The sequence below is a fragment of the Nomascus leucogenys genome, chromosome 21 (genome assembly GCF_006542625.1).
Source record: "Nomascus leucogenys isolate Asia chromosome 21, Asia_NLE_v1, whole genome shotgun sequence".
NCBI lineage: Eukaryota > Metazoa > Chordata > Mammalia > Primates > Hylobatidae > Nomascus > Nomascus leucogenys.
Genome location: NC_044401.1, coordinates 69,117,486 through 69,143,477, shown reverse-complemented (window position 1 = coordinate 69,143,477; position 25,992 = coordinate 69,117,486). Strand labels below are relative to the sequence as shown.

The 25,992-nt window shown below is 40.6% G+C and overlaps 1 protein-coding gene across 1 annotated transcript in view; it reads right to left on the bottom strand.

Moving 5' to 3' along the window:
* LOC115830331 (forkhead box protein P1-like) overlaps positions 1-25,992 on the bottom strand; it is a 385,580-nt gene that overhangs the window by 79,008 nt on the left and 280,580 nt on the right. The window contains exon 4 of the mRNA XM_030801756.1: positions 24,515-24,575. The gene's annotated coding sequence lies outside the window, so the exon portion shown is untranslated. The remainder of the gene's footprint in view (positions 1-24,514; positions 24,576-25,992) is intronic.

Sequence of the window (25,992 nt, the reverse complement as noted above, 5' to 3'; positions counted from 1 at the left end):
TAAATAATGTAATAACTTTGACATTTTCATTTATAGTTAAGCCACGCTAACTTGCACAAATGACGGGTAGACACAGCACAAATTAACAAGCCTGAAAAAATCAGCAAACACCCAAAAAGCCAATGATTAAAAAGGAATCAGGTTTCTGCATTATGAAATGCACATTTATTTTTACAAGCAATTTCTGCAGACTTGTGAGAAAGTATGAAGTAGTGACACTTGGCTGCTTTCTCATGTTCTCCCTTTTCTAAGCTATAGGGTTACTTTCTCTGCATGGTCTTCAGTGATGATGTTTTCTGGACGAAGTATCAGGACTTAGATGCCTAAGTCATTCTGAGTACAAGGTTCAAAAGGTAGTCTGTGAGCTCAGTTTTGGTCCTATAATATAGGAATTTCTGGCATTTCTGGTTACAAGAGAGAAGAAAAATGGAAATGGTTCTTCCCTGAAAAATCCAGGATGTGTCTAATCCAGTTTCATTATCTTCCAACTCCACATTAGGGCTCTCTCAACAGGCTACTCACTCAGCCAATATCTCCATCAGACACGGTCACATCAGAAATCTAGGTGGCATCATGAACCATTCCCTCACTCTCACATCCCTTATTCTATCCATCAGTGATTGCTGCCTAATTTTAACCCCAAGTATATCTTTTTAAAATTTTATTTTTTAATTAACAACAAATAACTGTATCTATGCATGGTGATGCATAGATACAGTGTTTCAGTACATATAATGCACAGTGATCACGTAAGAGTGATGGGCACATCTGTCATCTCAAAATTAATCATTTTGGGGGGTTAGGAATGTTCAGTATCCTCCTTCTAGCTGTTTGAGACTAATTATGTATTGCTGTTAACTATACAGTCAGCCTACAGCAGTATAGAACAACAGAATTTATTCCTCCTACCTAGCTATAATTCTGTATCCTTTAACAAATCTCTCCGTTCCCCCTACACTTCCCAGCCTCTAGTATCCTCTGTTCTACTTTTTACTTCTATGAGATCAAATTTTTTTTTTTTTAGAGACGGAGTCTCGCTCTGTCGCCCAGGCTGGAGTGCAGTGGCGCTATCTCGGCTCACTGCAAGCTCCGCCTCCTGGGTTCACGCCATTCTCCTGCCTCAGCCTCCCTTGTAGCTGGGACTACTGGCGCCCGCCACCATGCCCGGCTAATTTTTTTGTATTTTTAGTAGAGATGGAGTTTCACCGTGTTAGCCAGGATCATCTCGATCTCCTGACCTCGTGATCCGCCCGCCTCGGCCTCCCGAAGTGCTGGGATTACAGGCGTGAGCCACCGCACCGGGCTGCACTTTTTTTTTTTTTTTTTAACTTCCACATATGAGTGAGAACATGCAGTGTTTAACTCCCTCTTGCTGGCTTATTTCACTTAACAATGTCCTCCAGTTCCATCTATGTTGCCGCAAATGACAAGATTGCATTCTTTTTCAGTGCTGAATGTTATTCCATTGCGTATATACAGCGCAATTTCTTTATCCATTCATGTGTCCTTGGACAGTTTTAAAGACTTCCTCTTCCTTGCCTGTCCACTATCAACACCACAGTCCAAATGACAGCATGCTCTACAATAGCCTCTTGCCACATGCATCAGTCTGATGACTGCAGCCTCTAACTCCTCCCTGCATATCATGTTCCAGCCACGCAGGCCTTATTTCTTTGCTTCAAGCATGCCAAGTTCACTCCCGCCTGGAGGACTGGACACTAGTTGCTGCTTCGACATTGAATGATCTTTCCCTAATCCTTACATGTCTGACTCCTTTTCATCTCAACTAAACTGTTTACCTTCATAGAGGTATTTTCCCAAATTAAAAAAAAAAATGCTGTTGGAGTATTTAATTAATTAATTTAATTTTTTTAGGGTTGAGGTCTCACTCTGCTGCCTAGAGTGGGGTGAGGTGGCAGGATCACAGCTCTCTGAGGGCCCAGTTTTGTCTTCATTGGCTCACTAATACAAACTCAGCAAAGAATGCTGTGGCTGGCACACAGGAAAAGCGCAAATATGTGATCAAAGCATGAGAAAATGAAGAATGTGGTCACTTGGATTGCCTACTTCAAGTTCTGGCCATGACACATACACACGAAGGATGTGACCTGGGCATGCTGGGTGAATGGCTGGCCCCCTCTCTGTGCCTGCGGGAAACAGTAGCCCCTACCTAACCCAGAGAAACCAGATTTTTCTGAAGTTTCAATGAAATTATAGATAAAGGCAATAAGCAGGGCCTGACACACAGCAAACATTCATTAATTAGCTACTGTCATCAATAGCTTTTGATATTATTCCTGTTTTTTACAGTCAGAAAAGTCGTAGATAAATTAAAAAGGTGTAAGAGATGTGTCTTCTCTGATGTTCTCCATCTTTCCCTCCTTTACGAGCACGGAAGCCCTGGACAGTAGGCTACAAAAGGTGATCTGTGGTATCTCACTGCCAAGCTGGCTTCCCAGAAAAAAACCCAGCTTGCCTCCATCCTGGTGCTTAAAACAGCCAGTCTCAGGAAAGCAGCAATTTGATTAAACAAATTTCTGACCGGGCACAGTGGCTCACACCTGTAATCCCAGCACTTTGGGAGGCTGAGGCAGGCAGATCACAAGGTCAGGAGTTCAAGACAAGCCTGACAAACATGGTGAAACCCCATCTCTACTACAAACACAAAAATTAGCCAAGTGTGGCGGTGTGCACCTGTAATCACAGCTACGCAGGAGGCTGAGGCAGGAGAATCCACTTGAACATGGGAGGTGGAGCTTGCAGTAAGCAGAGATCATGCCACTGCTCTCCAGCCTGGGCAACAGAGTGAGACTCTGTTTCGAAAACAAACAAACAAACAAACAATTCCTAACAAGTGAAATACCAGTTAAATAATACCCATCCCCACCTTCATAAATCTCTTAGAGGCCTTTAATGAGGATCTTTGTTACTCTTGATAGAAACAGGAATTGGGGCCGGGCATGTTGGCTCAGGCCTGTAATCCGAGCACTTTGGGAGGCCGAGGCGGGTGGATCACCTGAGGTCAGGAGTTCGAGACCAGCCTGGCCAACATGGCAAAACTGTGTCTTCTACTAAAAATACAAAAATTAGCTGGGTGTGGTGGCAGGCACCTGTAATCCCAGCTATTTGGGAGATGGAGGGAGAATTGCTTGAAACTGGGAGGATCACGCCATTGCACTCCAGCCTGGGTGACAAGAGTGAAACTCCACCTCAAAAAAAAAAAAAAAAAAAAAAGAAAGAAATAGGAATTGATACCATTGTTCCAGAAAAGAAAAGAGTTGGGGAATATATATATAAAATTTCAATATAAATCAATATATGTTTATCAAATTCAAATACACACAGCTTTTCACCCAGCATGTCCCATTCTGGTAATTTGCCCTAAATTAGTGCTTCTCAACTAGGGCAATTTTTTCCTCCATGAGACACTTGGCAATGTCTGGGGATATTTTTTCCCTGTCATGCCTGGGGCGGGGTGGTGAGTGGGGAGCAGAGTTATAGGCATCTAGCAGGTACAGACCAGGGATGCTGCAAAATATCCTACAAATTACAGCACAGTCTCCCCACAAGAAAAAACTAGTCAGCCCCAAACAAAAATAAGCTGAGGTTGAGAAACAGTCCTTAGGAAATAGACAGGCTTGCAACTATGCATATACAAGCTTTTTGTATACAATCTCGTGTATCCAACCAAGTGGAAATGGTCAGATAAACTGCGATATATTTTCACATAGCTACAAAGTAATAATAATGTTGCTATATATCAATTGTTACAGAGAGATATGGGTAACATTTTGAAATGTTTAAAAAGTAGGAAAAATGTAGCATACTCCTGGCAAGAGAAAACTGTTATGTGCCTATAACAAACTGCCCAATAAAAACAGAATGCAGGCCAGGCACAGTGGATCATACCTGTAATCTCAGACCTTTGGGAGGCCGAGGCAGGCGGATCACGAGGTGAGGAGATCGAGACCATCCTGGCTAACACAGTGAAACCCTGTCTCTACTAAAAATATAAAAAATTAGCCGGGCGTGGTGATGGGTGCCTGTAGTCGCAGCTACTCGGGAGGCTGAGGCAGGAGAATGGAGTGAACCCGGAAGTCGGAGGTTGTAGTGAGCTGAGATTGCGCCACTGCATTCCAGCCTGGGCGACAGAGTGAGACTCTGTCTCAAAAAAAAAAAAAAAAAAATAGAATGCAAGCCACAAATGTAACTTAAATTGTTCTAATGGGTACATTTTAATAAGTAAAATGAAGTGAATGAAATTAATTTTAATAGTATGTTTTAATCCAATATATTTAAAATATTATCATTTTAACCCATAATCAACACCCAAAATTATCCGATATTTTACAATATCGTTGTTTTTTTTTTTTTTTTTTTTTTTTTTTGAGACCGAGTCTTGCTTTGTCCCCTAGGCTGGAGTGCAGTGGTGCGATCTCAGCTCACTGCAACCTCCACCTCCCTGGTTCAAGCGATTCTCCTGCCTCAGCCTCTTGAATAGCTGGGATTACAGGTGCCCACCACCGTGCTCGGCTAATTTTTTTGTATTTTTAGTAGAGACAGGGTTTCACCATGTTGGACAGGCTGGTCTCAAACTCCTGACTTCAAGTGATCCACCCGCCTCGGCCTCCCAAAGTGCTGGGATTACAGGTGTGAGCCACGGTGCCCAGCCTACAATATCTTTTTTTTGTTTTCAAAATAATTCAGGCTAGCCACATTTCAACTTCTCAAGAGCTGCCTATGGTAACTGGCTACCATATTGGACGGCCCCGGTCTATTCCATAACCAATGAGCAGAGAGAAATGTTTAGAATCATGGTCTCCAAAATGGTCCAAGTTGTGATCCTGGGGGTGAATTTACGGTAATGTTTTCTTTCGTATTTATGTTTTCCTTACTGTTTGTTATGATGACAGTTATCCTGTATAGGTAAAGAAAAATTAAACTGTATGTATTTTTGAAGGCACGAAGAGAGAAAACAGCTTGTTAGGCATCATGAAGATACACGAAGCAGCCCTTTCTAATTCCTTATTGAAAAGGACAGATCCTACCAGCCTGGGTAACATGGCAAAGCCCCTTCTCTACAACAAAAAAAAAAAGAAGAAGAAGAAAAAGTAGCCAGGCGTCGTGGTGCATGCCTGTAGTCCCAGCTACTCAGGAGGCTGAGGTGGGAGAATCACCTGAGCCCAGGGAGTTCAAGGCTGCAGTGAGCTATGATCATGTCACTGTACTCCAGCCTGGAAAACAGTCAGACCCCATCTCAAGATAAAAATTAAAAAAAAAAAAGAAAAGGACAGATTCTCGAGTTTTCCAAGAAAGGGTCGCTATCACCAACCATGTGCGTGTGCACATACTCACTCTCTCTCTCTCTCTCTCTCTTTCTCCTTCAGATAATAATGGGGTCAAGGTCATTCCTGCCAACTGCACCCACAAACAGCCAACCCTCTGCTATCTCAAAATGCATCTGAGTGGTGAGAAAGCACCCTCTTCATGTTCTTCCAAACAGACACGGATTCTGGCTCCCTGCCCTGTAGAACACACACATCCTCCCATCTAGCCTTGGACATGGTGAATACCTGACCGACATGTTTTCTGCCCACATTGCTCAATGCAAAGTGCTCTCAGGCCTGTCAAGAGCCTAATGCTCTTTTAATGCAGTCTCTATGTGTAAGTTCTAAAATAACATCATGTTAGAGCCAATGAACCTCACAAACAGCCCTGGAAAACCTATTCACAGTACTTCAGTCCACGGTTTAAGTTTTGAAAAGCTCGTGAGTCCAGGTCTCTCCTTCTGAACTCAGGAACATCTGGATGGCAATGGCTTGGCCTTTTACATTATTATCCCTCAAATCTAAGCTGAGGCTGGGCACAGTGGCTTATGCCTGTAATCTCAACACTTTGGGAGGCCAAGGCAAGTCACTTGAGTTCAGGAGTTCAAGACCGGCCTGGTCAACATGGCAAACCTCTGTCTCTACTAAAAATACAAAAAAAATAAAAAATTAACCAAGTTTGGTGGCGGGCACCTGTAATCCCAGCTGCTCAGGAGGCTGAGAGGGGGAGACTCGCTTGAACCCAGGAGGCGGAGGGTGCAGTGAGCTGAGATTGTGCCACTACACTCCAGCCTCGGTGACAGAGTGAAAAAAAAAAAATCTAAGCTACAACAAAGCTAAGTGAAGATAAGCCCGTAAGATCCCTCTAAGTGGTACCACACCTTACTCTCTGGTGGCACGTAAGAAATGAGCAGAAGAGACAGATGATTTCACGTAGAGTGTTATCCATAAAAATTCAAAAATCATTTCTTTCTACTTAAGATCTTAATTTTTTCTATTTTTGGACAAAAGACAGTACCAGGATGCCTGTTTCATTTCTATTCCTATTAGGCTCTCCTTAATATATATATATATATATATTTATGAAAGATATTTAAAAATTCTTTCCATATCTTGAATTTTTAATTAATAATAGAGATTATTAACCTCCTTGAGAACTCACTACATTCCACGTACTATGCTAATCATAAAAATTACTGGTGTTATGGAGCCGACATTTACTGAGCATTTGCTGTGTATAAAACATTGCTCTAAGCACTTTTTCCCTAAAAAAAATTTAGTTAATCCTCAACTACTTCACAGGGGAAGTACTAGTTTAGTATCTATTTTTGCAGAATAAAAAAAAGGCTTCAAGGAATCTGGTTACTTCCCCAAGATCAGAAAGCTAACAAGTAGCAAGACCAGGCCCCCAACCCAAGATGGAAACCTGAACTCCCAACCTATGCTATTCTTTGTTTCATCTTCACAGCATTCCTATAAGGCAGGTCCTTTCATTCTACCCGTTTCACGGATGGAGACAGTTAACTGAAAGTATTCAGGCCATGCCCAAGAACTGACATCCAAACTCAGCCAAGGCATATTCCAAGTCCATGCCTGCCTGGAGACATGCTAGTCCCAAACAACAAGCTATACCTTCATCATGTCGGCACCTGAGACAGTCAATTTCCCATTAAAAAATTGGTCCTGTTTTGAAAGGGTGGTAGCAGGAATCAGACAAGTACACAACAACAGTCCAGTTTCTAAGTGCATTCTCAGGAATGGGAAGAACAGAGAAAAAGCAGAGCATGGTCCAGGCCATGGGTACCCATCTGCCTTCCACTGGCGCTGAGTGCAGGGAAATCCCAGAAAGGGCTGAGAGAGGGAGAGGAAGTGCACTTTCCTTTCATTTCCCTTCCTTTCTAATTCCTTCATTCAGGAATGAATAAGAATGAGCTGCTTGGGTTTACAGACTCACAGAGCAAACACCCAGAGAGGGGCTGTAATTCCCAGTGCTCCCACTGCACTCCGGAGCCCCACCCCCACCCCCCAGCAGCACCCTTCTAAACTGATGCAAATGGCAGGTGCTCCCTCAAGTCCATAGGCCTGTTCCAAGGGTCTTAGTGCTTAAATGGACACTACTGCCAAGCTTCTCTCAAAGCTTCTAGAACCATGGGGCCAGAGGATGCTGGCTCATTGAGTAAGGAGCTAAAAGAGAAATGGGGAGAAGATTCTTGGGCTGAAGAGGACAGGACCTACATGACAGTGTGTCCTCCATGTGACAGGGAGACTCCTGAAGGGATGTGGATGACAACACTTTTTTATTTTAGCTGCTTAGGATAACAGAGCAATAGCAGAAGTTGTAAGAATAGCAGCAACTGCTTACTCTTACTGTGCTAAGTGCATTGCTCAGTGATTTGTTAGTTTCTCCTCCCTATACAACACTGAGATTGATCCACCCAATTTGCAAAAGAGCCTTTTGGTTTTTTTATGTTTGTTTGTTCACTGATGCATCCTGGATGCCTAAAATTACTGAATGCTTACTTGTCCAGAACAAGTAAGCACTCAATAATTATTTGGTGAATAAAGAAATGAATTTAAAGCTTCAAAGTACCATATTAGTCCCGGTAAGGGCCACTGGTATAGTGGCCTCCCAATGACAAGACCCCTTTCCTATTTTCTCATTACCCTGGCTTTCCCAGTATCCCCACTCCTTCAAACCCTGGCTGTTCCAATGAACAATTAAAAACAGCCTAAAGAAACAAATACGACTTCTGGGACTTCATTTGTAATCAAAGAATTAAATAAAAATTTTTAAAAATAAGATACACCTTTTTCTCCTATGATTTAAATGATAACCAAAAAATGTTGAAACTCTTTGGCAAAGTTTAGTGAAACAAACATTCTTATCCAGTACTGATAGGATGAGAAAAAGCAAGATGGCAAGACACATGGAGAATGTGTAAGAATTACATAACTGTTCTACTGATTTTCCCCCCTCTAGAATACATCTAAAGAAACGCGAATTAATAGACAAATATGCCAGGCACAGTGGTTCACGCCTGCAATCCCAGCACTTTGGGAGGCCAAGACGGGCAGATCACTTGAGCCCAAGAGTTCGAGACCAGCCTGGGCAACATGGCAAAAACCTGTCTCTACAAAACATATAAAAATTAGCTGGATGTGGTGTGTGCAACTGAAGTCTAAGCTACTCAGGAGCTGATGTGGAAGGATCACTTGAGCCTGAGAGATCAAGGCTGTAGTGAGCTATAATCATCACTACAATCCAGCCTGGGTAATGGAGGAGACCCTGTTTCAAAAAAAAAAAGACAAGTATTTGTGCACAAATATGCCAATTGCAACATATTACAGGAAAACTGGACATGGTATCAATACCCAACACTGAAGAATAGTTCTTTAAATTTTATTGTATCCGAAAGGATGCCGTGGTATACAACCATTCCAGATGTCTTTAAGAACACTTCATCACACAGGAAAATGCTCATCATGAAACACTAAATTTAAAAAAAAATATGGATACTCAAATACTATATACTGTATGGCTACAATTTTGTTAACTATATGTACATTCCATTAAAAAAAGAATAGAAGGAAATATATGTTATTTTCAGGGTCAGGGGTCTAAATTACTTTTATTTTTGCATTTGTCTACTTTTCTTTAATTGCAAATTCCCCATAATGAGATGGTTTTATATTTATAATCAGAAAAAATTAACTTCATAAGAACTTTCTATTCTATGTATGTAACATACATAGAATATTATAATGAGAACTTAGCTAATGAAGTTATATGACCCTTCCTGATGACAATTTTGCACTGGTAGGTATTTTATCCCACAGAAGGAAATAAAGAACATTAACCCCATTCCAAAGCCACATAGAACAAGACCTCAGAAAACAGGCAGTTCGAATCAATTAGCTTATGCCTCAAAAATAGTAAGAAACACACATCATTATCCTCTTATACACCCCAGCCCTTGGCAAAACACACCTCACATAGGAGGCAGTCATTTGTACGAATCAATCGCATAAGGATAGTGTAGACAACTAAATTCTCATGCTACACAAAACTCAACTATTCAAAAAATGCACAGTAGTTGTCAACCAGCAGGATAATTCTAACTTTATACATATCTTCATCAAATAGCCTTGTTTTTTTTTTTTTTTTTTTTTTTTTTTGAGACGGAGTCTCACTCTCTCACCCAGGCTGGAGTGCAGTGGCGCGATCTCGGCTCGCTGCAAGCTCCGCCTCCCGGGTTCACACCATTCTCCTGCCTCAGCCTCTCCGAGTAGCTGGGACTACAGGCGCCCGCCACCACGCCCGGCTAATTTTTAGTAGAGACGGGGTTTCACCGTGGTCTCGATCTCCAGACCTCGTGATCCGCCCGCCTCGGCCTCCCAAACTGCTGGGATTACAAGCGTGAGCCACTACGCCCGGCCCAAACAGCCTTGTTTTTTAAAAAATCAGGCTTTAGAGGGAGGAGAGACACAGTGAGAGGGAGAGGGAACGAGGAAGAAAAAGGAAGAGAGTAAAGAGAAGAAGGGTGAAAAGTGGGCACTTTCTGAGATAAACATTTTCAGATGATGCTTTTCCTATTTAATATTTTGAAACACTTGTAAATTCCCTTAACAAAGCTTAGAGAAGAGAATATTAGAAATTAAACCCGAGAAAGGGTCATCTACATAAAAATGATACACCTTGGTCTTCGACTGGTCCATTTTTTCAACAGTCAACTTTTTAACAGTCAAATTTTAATATGTCCACTTATCTTTGGTATGATATCACAAAAGGAAGGAATGGATGTAGCGGAGAAGGCTGGGAGTCACTACCAACACAGAAGTCTACAATTACACAGTGGCCTGGGCTCTGTCATTTCCTTTTCTGGATCACAGCTTCACCTTCAGCAAACACAAGGAATGGGCTACAGAAGTCTGACGATCCTTGGTCCTCTCTGAATCTATAACCCTAAGAATGAAGTCATGCATCACTTAACAACAGGGATAGGCTCTGAGAAATGCGTCGTTAGGCGATTTTGCCACTGTGCCAACATAAGAGTGTACTTAAACCTAGACAGTGTGTGTATGTTTACTTATATATTTTCATATGGAAAAGCAAATGTCCCAGCACTGTTAGCTAATGTCAGTCACTTCTCCTACTTTACCTGCAATGACAATACCAAGTGCTACGTATCAGGTATGCTCCATTATAATTTTATGGGACCACAGTCATATATGCAAACCATCATTGACCAAAACGTCCTTGTGTGGCACATGACTGTACTTCACTGATTGGCCATTTGGGGATTTTAGAATTAGATGGGATATCTACCACCATGTAGAGTGTCCCCCCCCACCCCCGCCGCGCCCGCCAGCACACAGCTCAATTTTAAACACAGTGAGCCTCATAGAAACTCAGTAACTACTTGTTGCTTAATCAATTAGTAACTACATCACTGAGGTATAGCAAAGAAGAGAACTTAAATTTTATACTCTAAAAGCTGTAACTACTTTTTAAATTTTACACAGTTAATCTGAATGAAACCCAACCAAAGCAAAATTTGCAACTATAAACAAATTTAAATAATGGCATGTGCTGGGACAAGAGAATGACTGATATTTGGGATAAATTAAACAATGAAAGTATAAATGGCTCTCCTTTGAAAGGTACAAAGTTCCTTATCTAACAAGCTGCAAATCAAGTTGGGGAAGTGGGAAAATATCAAGAGAGAATTCAAATCAGAAAAAAAAAAAAAAAAACTGCCTAGCAACTTCATGTCTAGAAATGTTGTCATCAAAGTTGATATGAACTCTACCTCATGTTATCACAGAAAACACATGTACTCAGAGCCAAGTAATGATTTTATGTGCCTGGAATTCATTTTAATATTATTTAAAAGTAGAGGGAGAAACTAGGTGATTATCTAAAATCACAGCATCTTTTATAAAACTCATTCAAGAGACTGAGTTATCTCGAGATGTCCAACACAGACATAGTTACAATCACAAATAACTGGAAGGAATCTAAAGACCCACCAGTTGCAGGTATAGAAAACACAACAGTGGTAGTAATGAACGCAGCTTTAAAAATAAGATCTAGATATAGTAAGTAATAACTTGGGAAAATACTTAAGATCATTTAATGATAAAAGCAGGAAACAAAAAGAGTACATACAGTAAAAGTATATATAGACAAATGTTTTTAAATATGCCATATATAAGAAATAGCCGGGCAAGGTGAGATTACATGTGTGAACTTTGGAACTTTGGGAGGCCGAGGTGCGTGGATCACCTCATCCCAGGAGTTTAAGACCAGCCTGGCCAAATGGCGAAACCCTGTCTCTAAAAATATACAAAAAATCAGCCAGGCGTGGTGGCATGTGCTTGTGGTACCAGCTACTCATTGAGGCTGAGGTGAGAGGATCACCTGAGCCTGGGAGGCAGAGAATGCAGTGAGCAGAGACTGCACCGCTGCACTCCAGCCTGGGCGAAAGAGCGAGACCCTGTCTCAAAATAATAATAATAATAGTAATAGGCCAAGTGCTGTGGCTCACGCCTGTAATCCCAGCTCTTTGGGAAGGCGAGCGGGGCAGATCACCTGAGATCAGGAGTTTGAGACCAGCCTGACCAACATGGCAAAACCCTGTCTCTACTAAAAATACAAAAATTAGCTGGGCTTGGTGGCGGGAACCTGTAATCCCAGCTACTCAGGAGGTTGAGGCAGGAGAATCACTTGAACCTGGGAGGTGGAGGTTGCAGTGAGCCGAGGTTGTGCCACTGCATTCCAGCCTGGGTGACAGAACGAGACTTCATCCCAAAAAATAAAAATAAAATAAAAATAATAACAGTAGGATTTAGTTACAATGCTGAACTGTTTAAATAAGGTTACCGATGAAATTTTTCTTACTTCTTCTTCCTATATATATATATATATATATTTTTTTTTGTTTGTTTGTTTGTTTTGTTTTGTTTTGTTTTTGAGACAGAGTTTTGCTCCTGTTGCCCAGGCTGGAATGCAATGGCACGATCTTGGCTCACCGTAACCTCTGCCTCCCGGGTTCAAGCAATTCTCCTGCCTCAGCCTCCTGAGTAGCTGGGATTACAGGCATGCGCCACCATGCCCGACTAATTTTGTATTTTTAGTAGAGACGGGGTTTCTCCATGTTGGTCAGGCTGGTCTTGAACTCCTGAGCTCAGGTGATCTGCCCACCTCGGCCTCCCAAAGTGCTGGGATTACAGGTGTGAGCCACCAAGCAAGGTCGCTTCCTGTGTTTTTTGTTTCCTAAGTGCATTTAAAATTATCCACAAAGAGAAACTGTCCTTCCTCCATCCAACACCATCTTAACAGTATTTAGCATCCATATAGAAATAATGTGTGTTTTTGTAATTAACCTACCATTTCCTGGATGCTTGAGGATTTGGGACTGGCCAAGAAATCTTGAAAATGTTCAACTGTGTTTCACAATTTTTGAAAAAGCTAGAATCTGTGATGATCTTAGGTAATCTGAAAGGCAGATGAACCCATCAAAGACTACATATATTAGTAAAAGGTAAAGGTAATAGACAGACGTGGCTCAGGCTCAAACTAGTATTTTACTAATCTAGAGACTGTGTTAACCACACCAATCTGTGATATACTTCAGATGATTACGATCGACATATTCTAAGTTAGGGCTACAAACACATCCCACTTTCCTCTCTGCCTTTTATTTAAATTGCAAATCTCCAAACCACTGGATTAGAGAATGGGTCAAGTGGGACAAAATGCCCAGGATTCCTTTTTCACTGCTCACAGGTTGTACTATGATCCAAACTTCACAAAAATGAGTGCAAGGGGTGGGGGAAAATGTATTAACTGTAACAAACAAGAATGTTGAACAATTACTATTCCTGGAAAAATAATACAAACCACATAAGTTCAGCCAGCCAGCAGACTGCTAGTTATAGAAAGCCATTAAATATGATAGGAGTGAGATTCAAACACAACTAACTCTTACTAAGGTCATCAATGACTTCCATATTGACAAATCCAATGGTCAGTTCTTTGTCATCATCTTTTTTGACCACTTGGCAGAATTTGATATGGCTGACAACTCTCTTCTTACTTATTTATTTATTTATTTATTTATTTATTTATTTATTTATTTATTGAGATGGAGTCTTGCTCTGTAGCCCAGGCTGGAGTGCAGTGGCTCAATGCAACCTCCGCCTCCCGGGTCCCAGTTCAAGCAATTCTCCTGCCTCAGCCTTCTGAGTAGCTGAGATTACAGGAATGCGCCACCATGCCCAGCTAGTTTTTGTACGTTTAGTAGAAACAGGCTTTCGCCATGTTGGCCAGGCTGGTCTTGAACTCCTGACCTCGTGATCCGCCTGCCTGGGCCTCCCGAAGTGCTGGTATTACAGTCACGAGCCACGGTGCCCAGTCTAATTTTATTTTTTATTTAGAGACAGAGTCACTATACTCTGTCATCCAGGCTGGAGTGAAGTGGTTATTCACAGGCAGGATCATCGCACACTATAGCCTCAAACTCCTGGACTGAAGCAATCCTCCTGCCTCAGCCTCCTGAGTGGCTGGAACTACAGGTGTGAGCCACCATGCTTAGCTTTCTTTCCTACTTTAAACACTTTCCTCAATGAGTTTCTGGTTCACAATCTCAGTTTTCATCCCATCTCTGATCTTTCCTGTTGTCAATATTCTACGACTAAAACTTTTAATGTTGTTGGCTTTTTATTTTTATTTTACTTTTTTGAGACAGAGTCTCACTCTGTCCCTCAGGCTAGAGTACAGTGATGCAACTGTGGCTCACTGTGGCCCCAAACTCCTGGGCTTGAGCAATCCTCCTGCCTCAGCCTCCCAAGTGTAGCTGGGACTACAGGCACATGCCACCATGCCCAGCTAATTTTTTTTTTTTAATGTAGAGAAAAGAGTCTCACTATGTTGCCCAGGTTGATCTCAAACTCCTGGTCTCAAGAGATCCCCCCACCTCGGCCTCCCAGAGTCAGAACCCAGATCCTGGAGCTCTTCTTTTCTTCATCTATACCACTGCTTCCTTGGTGAGTTCAGTCAAGTTTTATGCCTTTAGATATCACTTACATGCTTATAAATCCTGAATTTATAGACCAAGCTAGGACATTTCCAGGACTACATATCCAAATGCCCACTTGGCATCTTAGTCTGGGTGCATAGCTCAAACCTCCCATATCTACAGCTATACTCCTGGTCTCCCTTGCTTACCTCCCCTACCCCCAAAAGTGCCCCACCGCCTTGCTGTATTTTAGTAATGGGAGCACCACCTTCTACCAGTTCCTTAGAACAGAAAGCATTTGTCTTCTGACTCCTCTGTTTCTGCCCATAAGCAATCCATCAGTGAATCCTATTGATTATATCCCATCATTCAAGACAAAAATCTTAAGGGTCTTCTGTGATGCAACTTTTTCAAACTTCCCATCAATTTCACTAGGAAATCCTTTGGCTCAACAACTTCTCACCACCTTCCCTGCCATTGTGATCCTGGCCATCATCATAACTCACTGGGATTATTCTAGTAGCCTCCTAACAAGTCTCCCTGCCTATGACCTCATCCACCCAAAGTCTATTTTCAAAACAGCTCCCAGAGTGATCCATTTAAAAAGCATGAGTGAGATCTTGCTCTAGCTCAAAGCCTCTCAGTGGCTCCCCATTAAGAATATAAAAAGCCCTAATGCCCTACTCAGTCTGGCCCTGTTACACTTTTATGTTGTCTCTTACTACAACTTGAGTAGCCTTAATCCAATATTTTGCAATCAAAAGTGCTCCAAAATCGCAAACTTTTTGAGCACAGATACAACACTCAAAGGAAATGCTCACAGGGGCATTTCAGATTTGGGATTTTGGGGTTAAGGATGCTTAGCTGGTAATGCAAATATTATAAAATCTGAAAAATCCCAAATCAGAAATATTTCTGGTCCCAAGCATTTCAGATAACAGACACTCAACCTGTACTCTTCCCTTAAGGACACTGCTTCGGCCATACTGGCTGACTTGCTCTCTTTAGAATAGGCTACCTCTCTGCTCACCTTACATGGACTTACCCTGACCATCCACCACTCTATTTACATAGCAACCCTTCCCTCTGACAATGCGACCTCCCTTATCCTTTTGTATTTTCTCTACAGTATCTATAACCACGCCCTTGTTTATCATGCTTAGCTGGTTGTCCACTCCCTCTAAAGCAATGAGCACGGGGCTTGGTGGCTGTGCTGTCCACTGTTAATCCAGCAACACTGTCTAATAGAAATACAATGGCTGCCACATAAGTAACTGTGACACTTTTCAGAAGTAAAAAGAAACAGCTGAAATTAATTTTAATATTTTATTTAACCTAAGGTATCCAAAACGATCATTTCAACATGTAGTCAATGAAGAAAAATTATCAAATGTTTCATGTTCTTTTTTCCATACAAAGGCTTTGAAATACTTTGTAGATCTTACACTGCACATCCAAGTTTGGGCTAATCACATTTCAAGTGTTCAGCAGCCCCAGGCAGCTAGTGGCTTCCACACTGGACAGGGGAGGTCAAGCACAAGGCCTGGCATACAGCAGGCATTTAATAAAGATGTGTGAATAAACAAATGAGGAAATATATCCAACCTGCAGAAAGAACTACTTTACACTGCAAAGACAGTACTCATATGTTTTAAAAGTTTCATTGCATACACATAAAATCCCTAATACATGTGACATATTCTGATTTTGTTTTTTATTTTACTGTATTGTATGCTTATTCCATTTTTTTTTTCTTTTTTTTGAGATGGAGTCTCACACCAGGCTGGAGTGCAGTGGTGTGATCTTGGCTCACTGCAACCTCTGCCTCCTGGGTTCAAGTGATTTTCGTGCCTCAGCCTCCTGAGTAGCTGGGACTACAGGCGTGCGCCACCATGCCCAGCTAATTTTTGTATTTTTAGTAGAGATGGGGTTTCACCATGTTGGCGAGGATGGTTTTGATCTCTTGACCTCATGATCCGCCTGCCTCAGCCTCCCAAAGTGCTGGGATTACAGGCGTGAGCTACTGTGCCTGGCCGCTGATTCCATTTTTTAAAAGTCTTGGGTACAAGCCACTACACTAAAATCCTTAACCCACAAGCTGGTTCCAATGCCCACTTTGAAAATGACTGTTCGAAATAAACTTTAAAGTATGGAATTTGTAATGAATGTATTTTAGGATATTTCCTCTGGCCTCCTGAGACTGCTGAGGACCCTTTGAAAGGGAAACAGACCAACCTCCAGAAAAAAAGACTGGAGGAAAGAGTGAGCATGTAAATTACCATGGTAAGCCACAGACTGCAGTAATCACAGTCCATCCAACAATGGGAGGTTTCTCTTAATTAAAAAGTAATTCTATTTTACTTTTTATTTATTTACTTTTTGAGATGGAGTCTCCCCTCTGTTGCCCACGATGTAGAGCAGTGGCATGATCTGAGATCACTGTAACCTCTGCCTCCCAAGTTCAAGCAATTCTCTCACCTCAGCTTCCCAGGTAGCTGGGACTACAGGTGAGCACCACCATGCCCAGCTAATTTTTGTATTTTTAGCAGATACCGGATTTCGCCATGTTGACCAGGCTGGTCTCAAACTCCCAACCTCAAGTGATCCACCTGCCTTGGCCTCCCAAAGTGCTGGGATTACAGGTGTGAGCCACCATGCCCGGCCTAAAAGGTAATTTTAAATAACTGGTCACACTCTCAGATAATTAACAAAACATCTAATTACCTTTAATTACATACTACATATATGTTAATACACAAAATTCAGGGAAGATCTGCATGATTTTCACCCTTTAAAAAGAGTGAATTTGATAAGGGCAGAAAGACTTCATGTTTTTCCTTTTTCTTCCCGACCCCATGCAAAGTTCAGATCAGTGGCAGAGAGGAACAAACTGAAATGATTCACCGTCATTTCAAGTTCACAAAGTCCCATTCACCAATAGTCTTTTTAAAAGATACCACAAACTTCAAATCCAAACTCAGCACTGCTTAGTAACTGTCACTACAGCTTCAACTTTTAAATGGGCTCATAAAATAAGGATTCTGTCATCAGTACACTATTTGCTTCTTTGAGGTCCTTGGTGTTACTAGATACTGAGGGGGTATGCCCACAAGATTAACACAGATGTACTACCTTTTATAATATTTTGTTTTTGTACAGTTAAGCTTCAGATTTCTTCAGAAGTTTTGAATTGCCAAGGAAAGACTCTATTTCCTACATCTGTGGTACGTCGTTAAGTTGCCACCTAACATGAGGTTTTTGTTCCTAAAATGCTCAAGGTGAGCAGTTGGAATATTTGTGCCTTTGGCAGATAGGACAGCAAAAACATCATTTAAAAAATACATGGATACAGGCCGGGCGCGGTGGCTCAAGCCTGTAATCCTAGCACTTTGGGAGGCAGAGGTGGGTGGATCATGAGGTCAGGAGTTTGAGACCATCCTGGCCAACATAGTGAAACCCTGTCTCTACTAAGAATACAAAAAAATTAGCAGGGTGTGGTGGCAGGCGTCTGTAGTCCCAGCTACTCGGGAGGCTGAGACAGGAGAATGGCGTGAACCCGGGAGGCGGAGCTTGCACTGAGCCGAGATGGTGCCACTGCACTCCAGCCCAGGGGACAGAGTCAGACTCTGTCTCAAAAAAAAAAAAAAAAAAAAAAAAAAATACATGGATACAATAGTTCAGTGGTGTAAGCCTACAATCCAAGCTATTCAGGAGGCTGAGACAGGAAGATCTTTCAAGCCCAGGAGTTCAGGGCTGCAGTAAGCTCTGATCGCACCAATGAACAGCCACTGCAATCCTGCCTGGGCAACACAGCCAGACCCCAATTCTTAAAAAAAAAAAAAAAAAGATAGATAAAACCATTTGTTATTTGGTTTTGTATTTTTGATTGTTCACTGTGCAAAATATGGTTATTTGATAATTGCTGCAAATATTGTCTTTACTACTAAATATGCCTTCATGTACATTTCAACAAGTGACTTCTGCTTGAAAACGAACTCTATTGAGCATATTTCTCTGGAAATCAATATTTAAGAAATTTTTTTTCTTTGAAACTAACATTCAAGAGAGACAGCTCTTGTTTACAGAGTAACTTAGTTTAGCATTATGGCTAACAATGTTTAAAAACAGCTAACTTAAAATGCAAACATTTAAATTCTGATGTTTAACTGTTGAGAGGCCATGTCAGTCTATGGAAATACACACAGCATAAAAAACAGTAATTTTTCCCCAGTTCTGTCTCTTGTAAGAATATTTCAAGCAACCATTCTCCTAGATTTAAAAATAAGAACTCATGAGGTTTTAAGACAGTTAAAAATTTTAAATGCCTAGATGAACCTTGAAAACATTTTGCTAAGTGAAAGAATCCAGTCACAAAAGGATGTGGGATTCCATTTCTATGAAACATCCAGACTAAGTAAATCTATACAAACAGAATGTATATTTGTTGTTATCAGGGGATGGGTGGAGGGCAGAACGCAGTGTAAGTGCTAATAGTTACTAGGGTTTTTTTTTTAGGCGATGAAATATTCTAAAACCGAACTAGATGGTTGCAACTCTGAACACATTAAGAACTATTGAAAAGTCAGTACACATTAAATGGGTGAACTGTATGTGAATTATATCTCAGTAATTCTGTTAACAAAAAATTAACATGCCTGATAACATTCACAACAGCATATAAGGAAATCAAGTTAATCTCACATAACTTCCACACGATGCTAAAACACATAATTCCCGACACCCTGGGCTCCTTCTTTTAGAACACTTCTCAAATCAACCAATAATTGCCCTTCCTAACACCCATCTTCATCATCGTCATTCACATATGCCTGCCCCTCTAGAATATCAACTCTGTGAGAACAGAGACCATGTCCTTCTTACACGGTGCTATAATCACAGCACCTAGCACACACCCACCAATAAACATCTGCAGTAAGAATAAATACATGTGTGTATGTACATACATCTGTATGTATGAATGAATGAATGAAATTACAGATTGGAGCAACTGAATCAATGAAGTGCTTGTATTCTACTTGTCCCCTTAAATCTGTTTGTCAATTCTCCCAAGGCTCCTGGCCACCTAGGTAGAGACATTTCCCAACAGCCCTCAAAGCTTGCTGAGCCTTATGACCATAATCTTACCATTTAAGTGACAATGAGTGGGATGTATACAATGTTTAACTCTTTTGATTAAAAGAAAATCGGCTGCTTTGGACATCTCCACAGTGTGGCAACAACATAGCTTCAATCCTATGATAAAGACAAAGCCCCAAGGTAGGAGAGCACAGACGGAAAGAATCTGCCCAGACAAGCTACATTGGTCTGGTTGTTTCATGAGAGAAGTAGACTTCTATTTTATTTAAGCCATTTTACGCTGGGGTCTCTTTGTTACACCAGCCTAGTCTTTACCCTGACTGTTACAACCCAGGCATGAGTCTACCGTATGTGTGTGGGGGGATCAGGGAGCATTTCAATGCTTAACTGAATTGACTGATCACATTCCAGCCAATGCGGTCGTCTGGTAACTCAGTAACGACTGCTTACAGGGTCTTCATAACAACTCCCTTAATTAACAGTCACATAATTCAAATGCTAAATACTAGAAAAAGGTAGTTTTGAATGGGTTTAACTCAGAATTGCTGTTGTCATTAGGTAAATGTTCAAATCACTCACATATACACTTTTAAAGGAACTTATATTTCAAATAACTGAATAGCATTTTAGCTTTATTTTTCACCAAGAAATAATTTATAATAGGTAAGACACGATGAATGTTATCTACAAGGATGCATTTATAGTTCCTTCATCTAACATTAAAACACCTCGAATTAGGGATGGGGGTGGGGGCAACATTGCAATGATTAAACTTCCTTTTGATTGTTTTTTAATTTTCTCTCAAATAACTTGACTTTAAAAAAAACTGAACCAATACACAAAATGTGAAGCTTGGAGATGCCTAATGTTTAAAACTAACCATTTTAATTGTAATCTATACGGCCTTGATGATTATCTTCAACTCTCAATGCCATTCAGAATTGAATATAAGATGATGAATTTTACAAATTGGATTTGAATTTTAAGCAAATGCATGTGAGTAAATTGTCAATGGTGAGGGGAGGCAGGGAAAAACGCCACAGAAACCTTTATTAGATCACCAAACCAACGCAACCATAATAGAGCGACATCTGTATAATTGTGACCAGTGCATCCCTCTTTAATTTCCATCTTGACATTCTAGATGACCTTGGGTGAACTATTTATCATCAACGGGACCGTTTTTCCAGTCTGTAAAGTGGGGATTATAAGAATTGCCAGCTACCTCTTACGAATGCCAGCAACCAGACCCATTGTGTAAAGCACTCAGATCTAGTTGGAAGAAAATTGTTATATCACTACCGAGTATGACGACTGTTATTTATGACTCTCCAGACCATAGAATCCAAATTTCAAAATGGCTTCATCTGGTTTTCTGAATTTGCCTGGCGACTTTTATGTATATAATCAGTTATTCCCATAGTACCTTTGTAGGCATATTTCTGTGCATCTATACTGACTGTTAATAATTCCCAGGTTTCAAATTTGAGGCGTGGTATTTATTGAGAAACTCCTGGCATCTGAAGTCTGCATGCTTCTTGCAGTGTGAAAGATGATGCTGGCTTTTTTGTCCATTGCTGGATGGCAAGGTCTTCTCCTCATTTAACGCTTATTCATCAGAAAGAAACTCTAACCACTATATTCACTTGAAACATCTTTTTAAACTGTATATTTCCAACAAACCTTTTATTTCTCTCTAGGTAAGAGATCAAGATATATACAAATTAGTCTCTGAAAGATCTTTCACCTTGTTCAAAGGTAAAAATTACATATATTACTTAAGTCTATACACCCTAACATATTTCTCCCCAAAATTTGAAATTAGCCTCAAAACACAGATGGAATGGATACTGTAAAAGAAAAAAAAAAAGTGTTAAGTGATGAAATGTTCACTTGGAATAGGAATACTGAAGATGATGTATGATATACTTTGGAAATCTGTCCCCTCCAAATCTCATCTTGAAATCTGATCCCCAGTGTCAGAGGAGGGGCCAATAGAAAGTGCTTGGATCATGGGGGCAGGTCTCTCACGAATGGCTCGTGTCCTCCCCAGAGTAATGACTGAGTTCTTGCTCTATTAGTTCATGACAAATCTGGTTGTTAAAAAGAGCCTGGCTCCGCTTCCCTCCAAGCTTCCTTTTTCACTTGTCATGTGACATGCCTGTTCCAAACCCCCTTTTGCTATGACTGGAAGCTTCCTAAGGTCCTTACTAGAAGTAGATACTGGCGCATGTTTCTTGTACAGTCTGGAGAATTATGAGCCAAATAAACTTCTTTTCTTATAAATTGCCCAGCCTCAGGTATTTCTTTATAGCAACACCAAACAGACTAAGACAATGTATATAGAACAAAAACAAAGACAACCAAAAAAGCTGAAAGTAGAGAACTATAGAGACTGAGCATATAAAATATTTCTATGATCAAGAAATTTTACAAGGGGGCCCTTATTTGCACGATATTGAATAATACAATAGATCTTGCACTTGATAGTGATTATGAAGAAAGCATTTTTTTTTGTAATATAGACTCTTTTTCTCAGGCATTGCCAATGACAAATTTCTAGAAAGATTTCTTTTCAAATTTTCCTTTGACCTATGACATTTTTAACTTTCAAGAATATTACAGAATTTGGGGTGGCGTGGGGACTGTATTTCCATTTTCAGGTAACAGGTGAAAGAATGGACATTATAAAGATACTGAATCAGAAGAAAAATAATTCATGCTTACAGGTGATTACAAAAAAACAAAAACAAAACAACAAATGAAAACCCATCAGTGAAGGTTATATTTGGAGCTGTACGGATAAGGCAACTCTCAAGCTAAACTTTCCATCTTTTCTACCACTTTTTCAGCTTTGTTTAATTTTTTTTTTTTTTTTTTTTTGAGACAGAGTCTCCTTCTGTCTCCCAGGCTGCAGTGCAGTGGTGCGACCTCAGTTCACTGCAACCTCCGCCTCCCGGGTTCAAGTGATTCTCCTGCCTCAGCCTCCCGAGTAGCTGGGATTTAAGGCGCCCGCCACCACACCCAGCTAATTTTTGTATTTTTAGTAGAGACGGGGGTTTCACCATGTTTCACCAGGCTGGTCTCGAACTCCTGACCTCAGGTGATCCACCTGCCTCAGCCTCCCAAAGTGCAGGAATTACAGGCATGAGCCACCAGGCCTGGCCTGTTTAATCATAGTTTTTAGCTTTGCCAGAAACCTCAGCTAACAGTAGGAGATGAGTTAAACGTGCGGCACCACTTTGCGTGAGGAGCATCTTGGATTGAGATCACTCTGTGAGATTATAGAGACCAGGAGACAGCAAATTACTGCCTTGCTGAGTAGCTGCAACAGAGGCTGAATGCCCCCAACAAGCAGAAAATATTTACTATATGACCCTTGACAGAAAAAGTTTACAGACCCCTGATAGAGATTAACGCCTTCCTTTTAAAGATTAGACAACTGAGGCCGGGCGTGGTGGCTCACGCCTGTAATCCCAACACTTTGAGAGGCTGAGGTGGGCAGATCACGAGGTCAGGAGTTTGAGACCAGCCTGACCAACATGGTGAAACCCCGTCTCTACTAAAAACACAAAAATTTGCTGGGTGTGATGGCGAGTGCCTGTAATCCCAGCTACTTGGGAGGGTGGGGCAGGAGAATCACTTGAATCCGGGAGGCAGAGGTTGCAGTGAGCCGAGATCCTGCCACTGCACTCCAGCCTGGGCAACAGAGCGAGACTCCATCTCACAAAGAAGAAAAAGAAAAAGAAAAAGAAAATTGAGTGTCAACAAAGGGAAGTGTCTTGCTGTGGCCTGATAATCCCAATTACTGGTTGGGAACCAATTTCTTCCACACCAAAACATCTGAAACGTACGTTTGTCCTCTTTGAAATACAATTAGGTAGATCCTGCAAAGGTTTCATTTAAACAATGTAGATGGCGAAATGATGCAAGTCTGATTTTTCTGGCCCAAATTAAATGTGCCAGAATGCAACTACAAAAACAAATCCATACCCTTTATATATATGCATTCTAGAACCTCCCAAGCCCCAGGTGAGATTTATCAAAAACTGATCAAAGATTCTTCACGTTATGAAAAGTTCCACAAAAAAACTGTTCAACTCAATAAGAAGTCTATATCTGACAAATACATAAACTTTAGCAAAATCTCAGCAAAGCCTTTGTTCACCCATGCTGTCGGGTAACCTGTTTTTAGACAGACACAAATCTACTAAATCAAATGGAACTATTAAAGGCCAAATATTCTAAATGAAATGAAGATGCTAACTGCTTGAGAAATATCAGATGTTAAAATGACCAGCAGGATTATCTTGTGTAAGATGATCATTGCCTTTATCAGAGGTACTTTTGAAATCAAGTAAATATGTAGCATCCATAACCATTTTAACCGGGGAACTTTTTCATTCCCCCTCCCAAAAGCAAATTTGAGAAAATTAAATTTGGCTTTAATTCATTAAGCTACATTAGTCTCTCTGAAAACTTCTAATTTTAAAATCAAGTACTCATTTGATTTTCAAGCAAGGTCAAGAGAACAAGGCAGCCTAGCGCTGACATTACAGAGATATGCCCCACACTGCTCAGCAGTTACATCAATGTGGCATGTTGCTATGGTGCCTGACTGTTAATTTCTGAAAGAAGGTGATTATAAAGCCGCCAGATGAACATCAATCGGATGACACCACTTCAGCACACAATACTGACATGCGTTACTCTTGTTTGCAGCAAGTTAATTTTATGAATCACCACTTTTGTGATGTGAATATTCCATTCTAACTTTAAACTTACCAAGTCAACAAGAAAAAAATAAATTTAAAAAATAAAAATAAGTTCAGCTTCAACAAACATAGAAGAGTTTGATAATATTTAGGGGGGAAATGTGAATCTGTAGACCATTTCTTGAGGGCAACCATTTTTCCTAGGACCTCCAAAAAATACACCACATACGTCCTTACACGCAAATAAAGACATGTTGATTTGACAAATACAGACCAGAAACCAACTGAATTAAAATGCCTGGAAGGCAAAAGTCACAGCCCTGGATATAACTTCACTAATCACATTTGCATTTACCTTTTTTGGCTTCTGTAAAGCAATCTTCAGTTATAGTCACCTCAAAAGGTCACGTCTTACCCTGAAAACAAAAGAGAATATCGAAATCTGAATGTCAAGAGAAGTAACAACCACCTCTGCCAAGGACAGACACAAGGAAAACAACAAAAGAACTCAATTCTATTTAATGGCAAATGAGTTTCAGGGTTAATAAAAACAAGTCCCAAGAATCTCTACTTATCTGGACCATATGCCTTTGAGCTCTTCAAGACAACAAAATCGACTTGGGGGGAAAAAGTCAAGATGAAACATTTCAAATGTTGTGTATCAACTTTTTCTCATCTTGTTGTCTATCAATTTATTTTCACGTAGAATAATATGTGACTCATAGGCCTTTGTTTTTGGAAACCAGACTGCCACTTGAACGTGTCTCTGTTTGGTTAATATCCACAACATCTCCTATTTCATTAAAGCAGAGACTTTCTTTTCCCCCTTTCAGAAGAGAGTTAGGTCTTGCAGACAAGATGCTTTCTGCCACTTCGGACCTTTCAAAATGAATGAAAGCAGCACCATTTTCACTTTGGGGAGAGGCAGGGAGTTAATTGCTGGTGAAAGCTGTTCACAGAATGTTTTTCTCTTACTATGTATCTACCGGAGCTACTAAGTTAAATAAAAAGAGTTCATATCACATGAAACAAACAATTGAAATCAGGCTTCCTAAAACACAAAGAAACCATGGAACACATTTTACCCCACATCCTACTCCTGCATCTGCATACTCCCATATGCAAAACAGTGTTTAATCCTTTAAGAAACATTACAAGCTGCCTCTTTCTGCCCATGTAACTGGGATCAACATATGGCATGAGTGAAAAGAAAAACATTTGTTTATTAATTTAGATCAAGTTACTAAGAGGGTACAGGATTCATTCCATATCCGTTGACCAAATGCTCATATAATTTTTAAGGTGGCGAAATCATATCATCATTTCACTAAAATGTTAATATCTTTTTGCTCACTCTTCAGAATAGTATGTAATGAAGTGGTTTAATGTTATAGGAATATATCCCTGCTTATCCCTCTGCTGTCAGCCCTGAATGTGGAAAGGCAAACATCGTTGAGAAGAGTAAAATCTTATTTCACGAGGGCTAAAAATTTGAAAGTGGCACTTTGGTGTGTACCATCTTTGAGGAATTGATCCGAGGCCAATTTATGACATTTCCACAAGCAAGTGTATGCAGATTCTTGCCATTAAGATTGGAAAAAGATGCAGGCACTGAGTGAAATCATAATTTTCATGTTTACTGTAAGAGGAAATTGGAGGTTTTCACCATAAATTTTCACCATTTGGGTGGGGGAAAACCCTAGCTCTGGGACTTAAAATTACTATTTTGCAGCCTGACCAAAACCTTTTTGTTTTTACACAAAACAATTCAAATTGAAAATGAAAATCGTGTGCTTTACTGCTGATGTATGTCCCCAAGATTGGTTTCTCCAG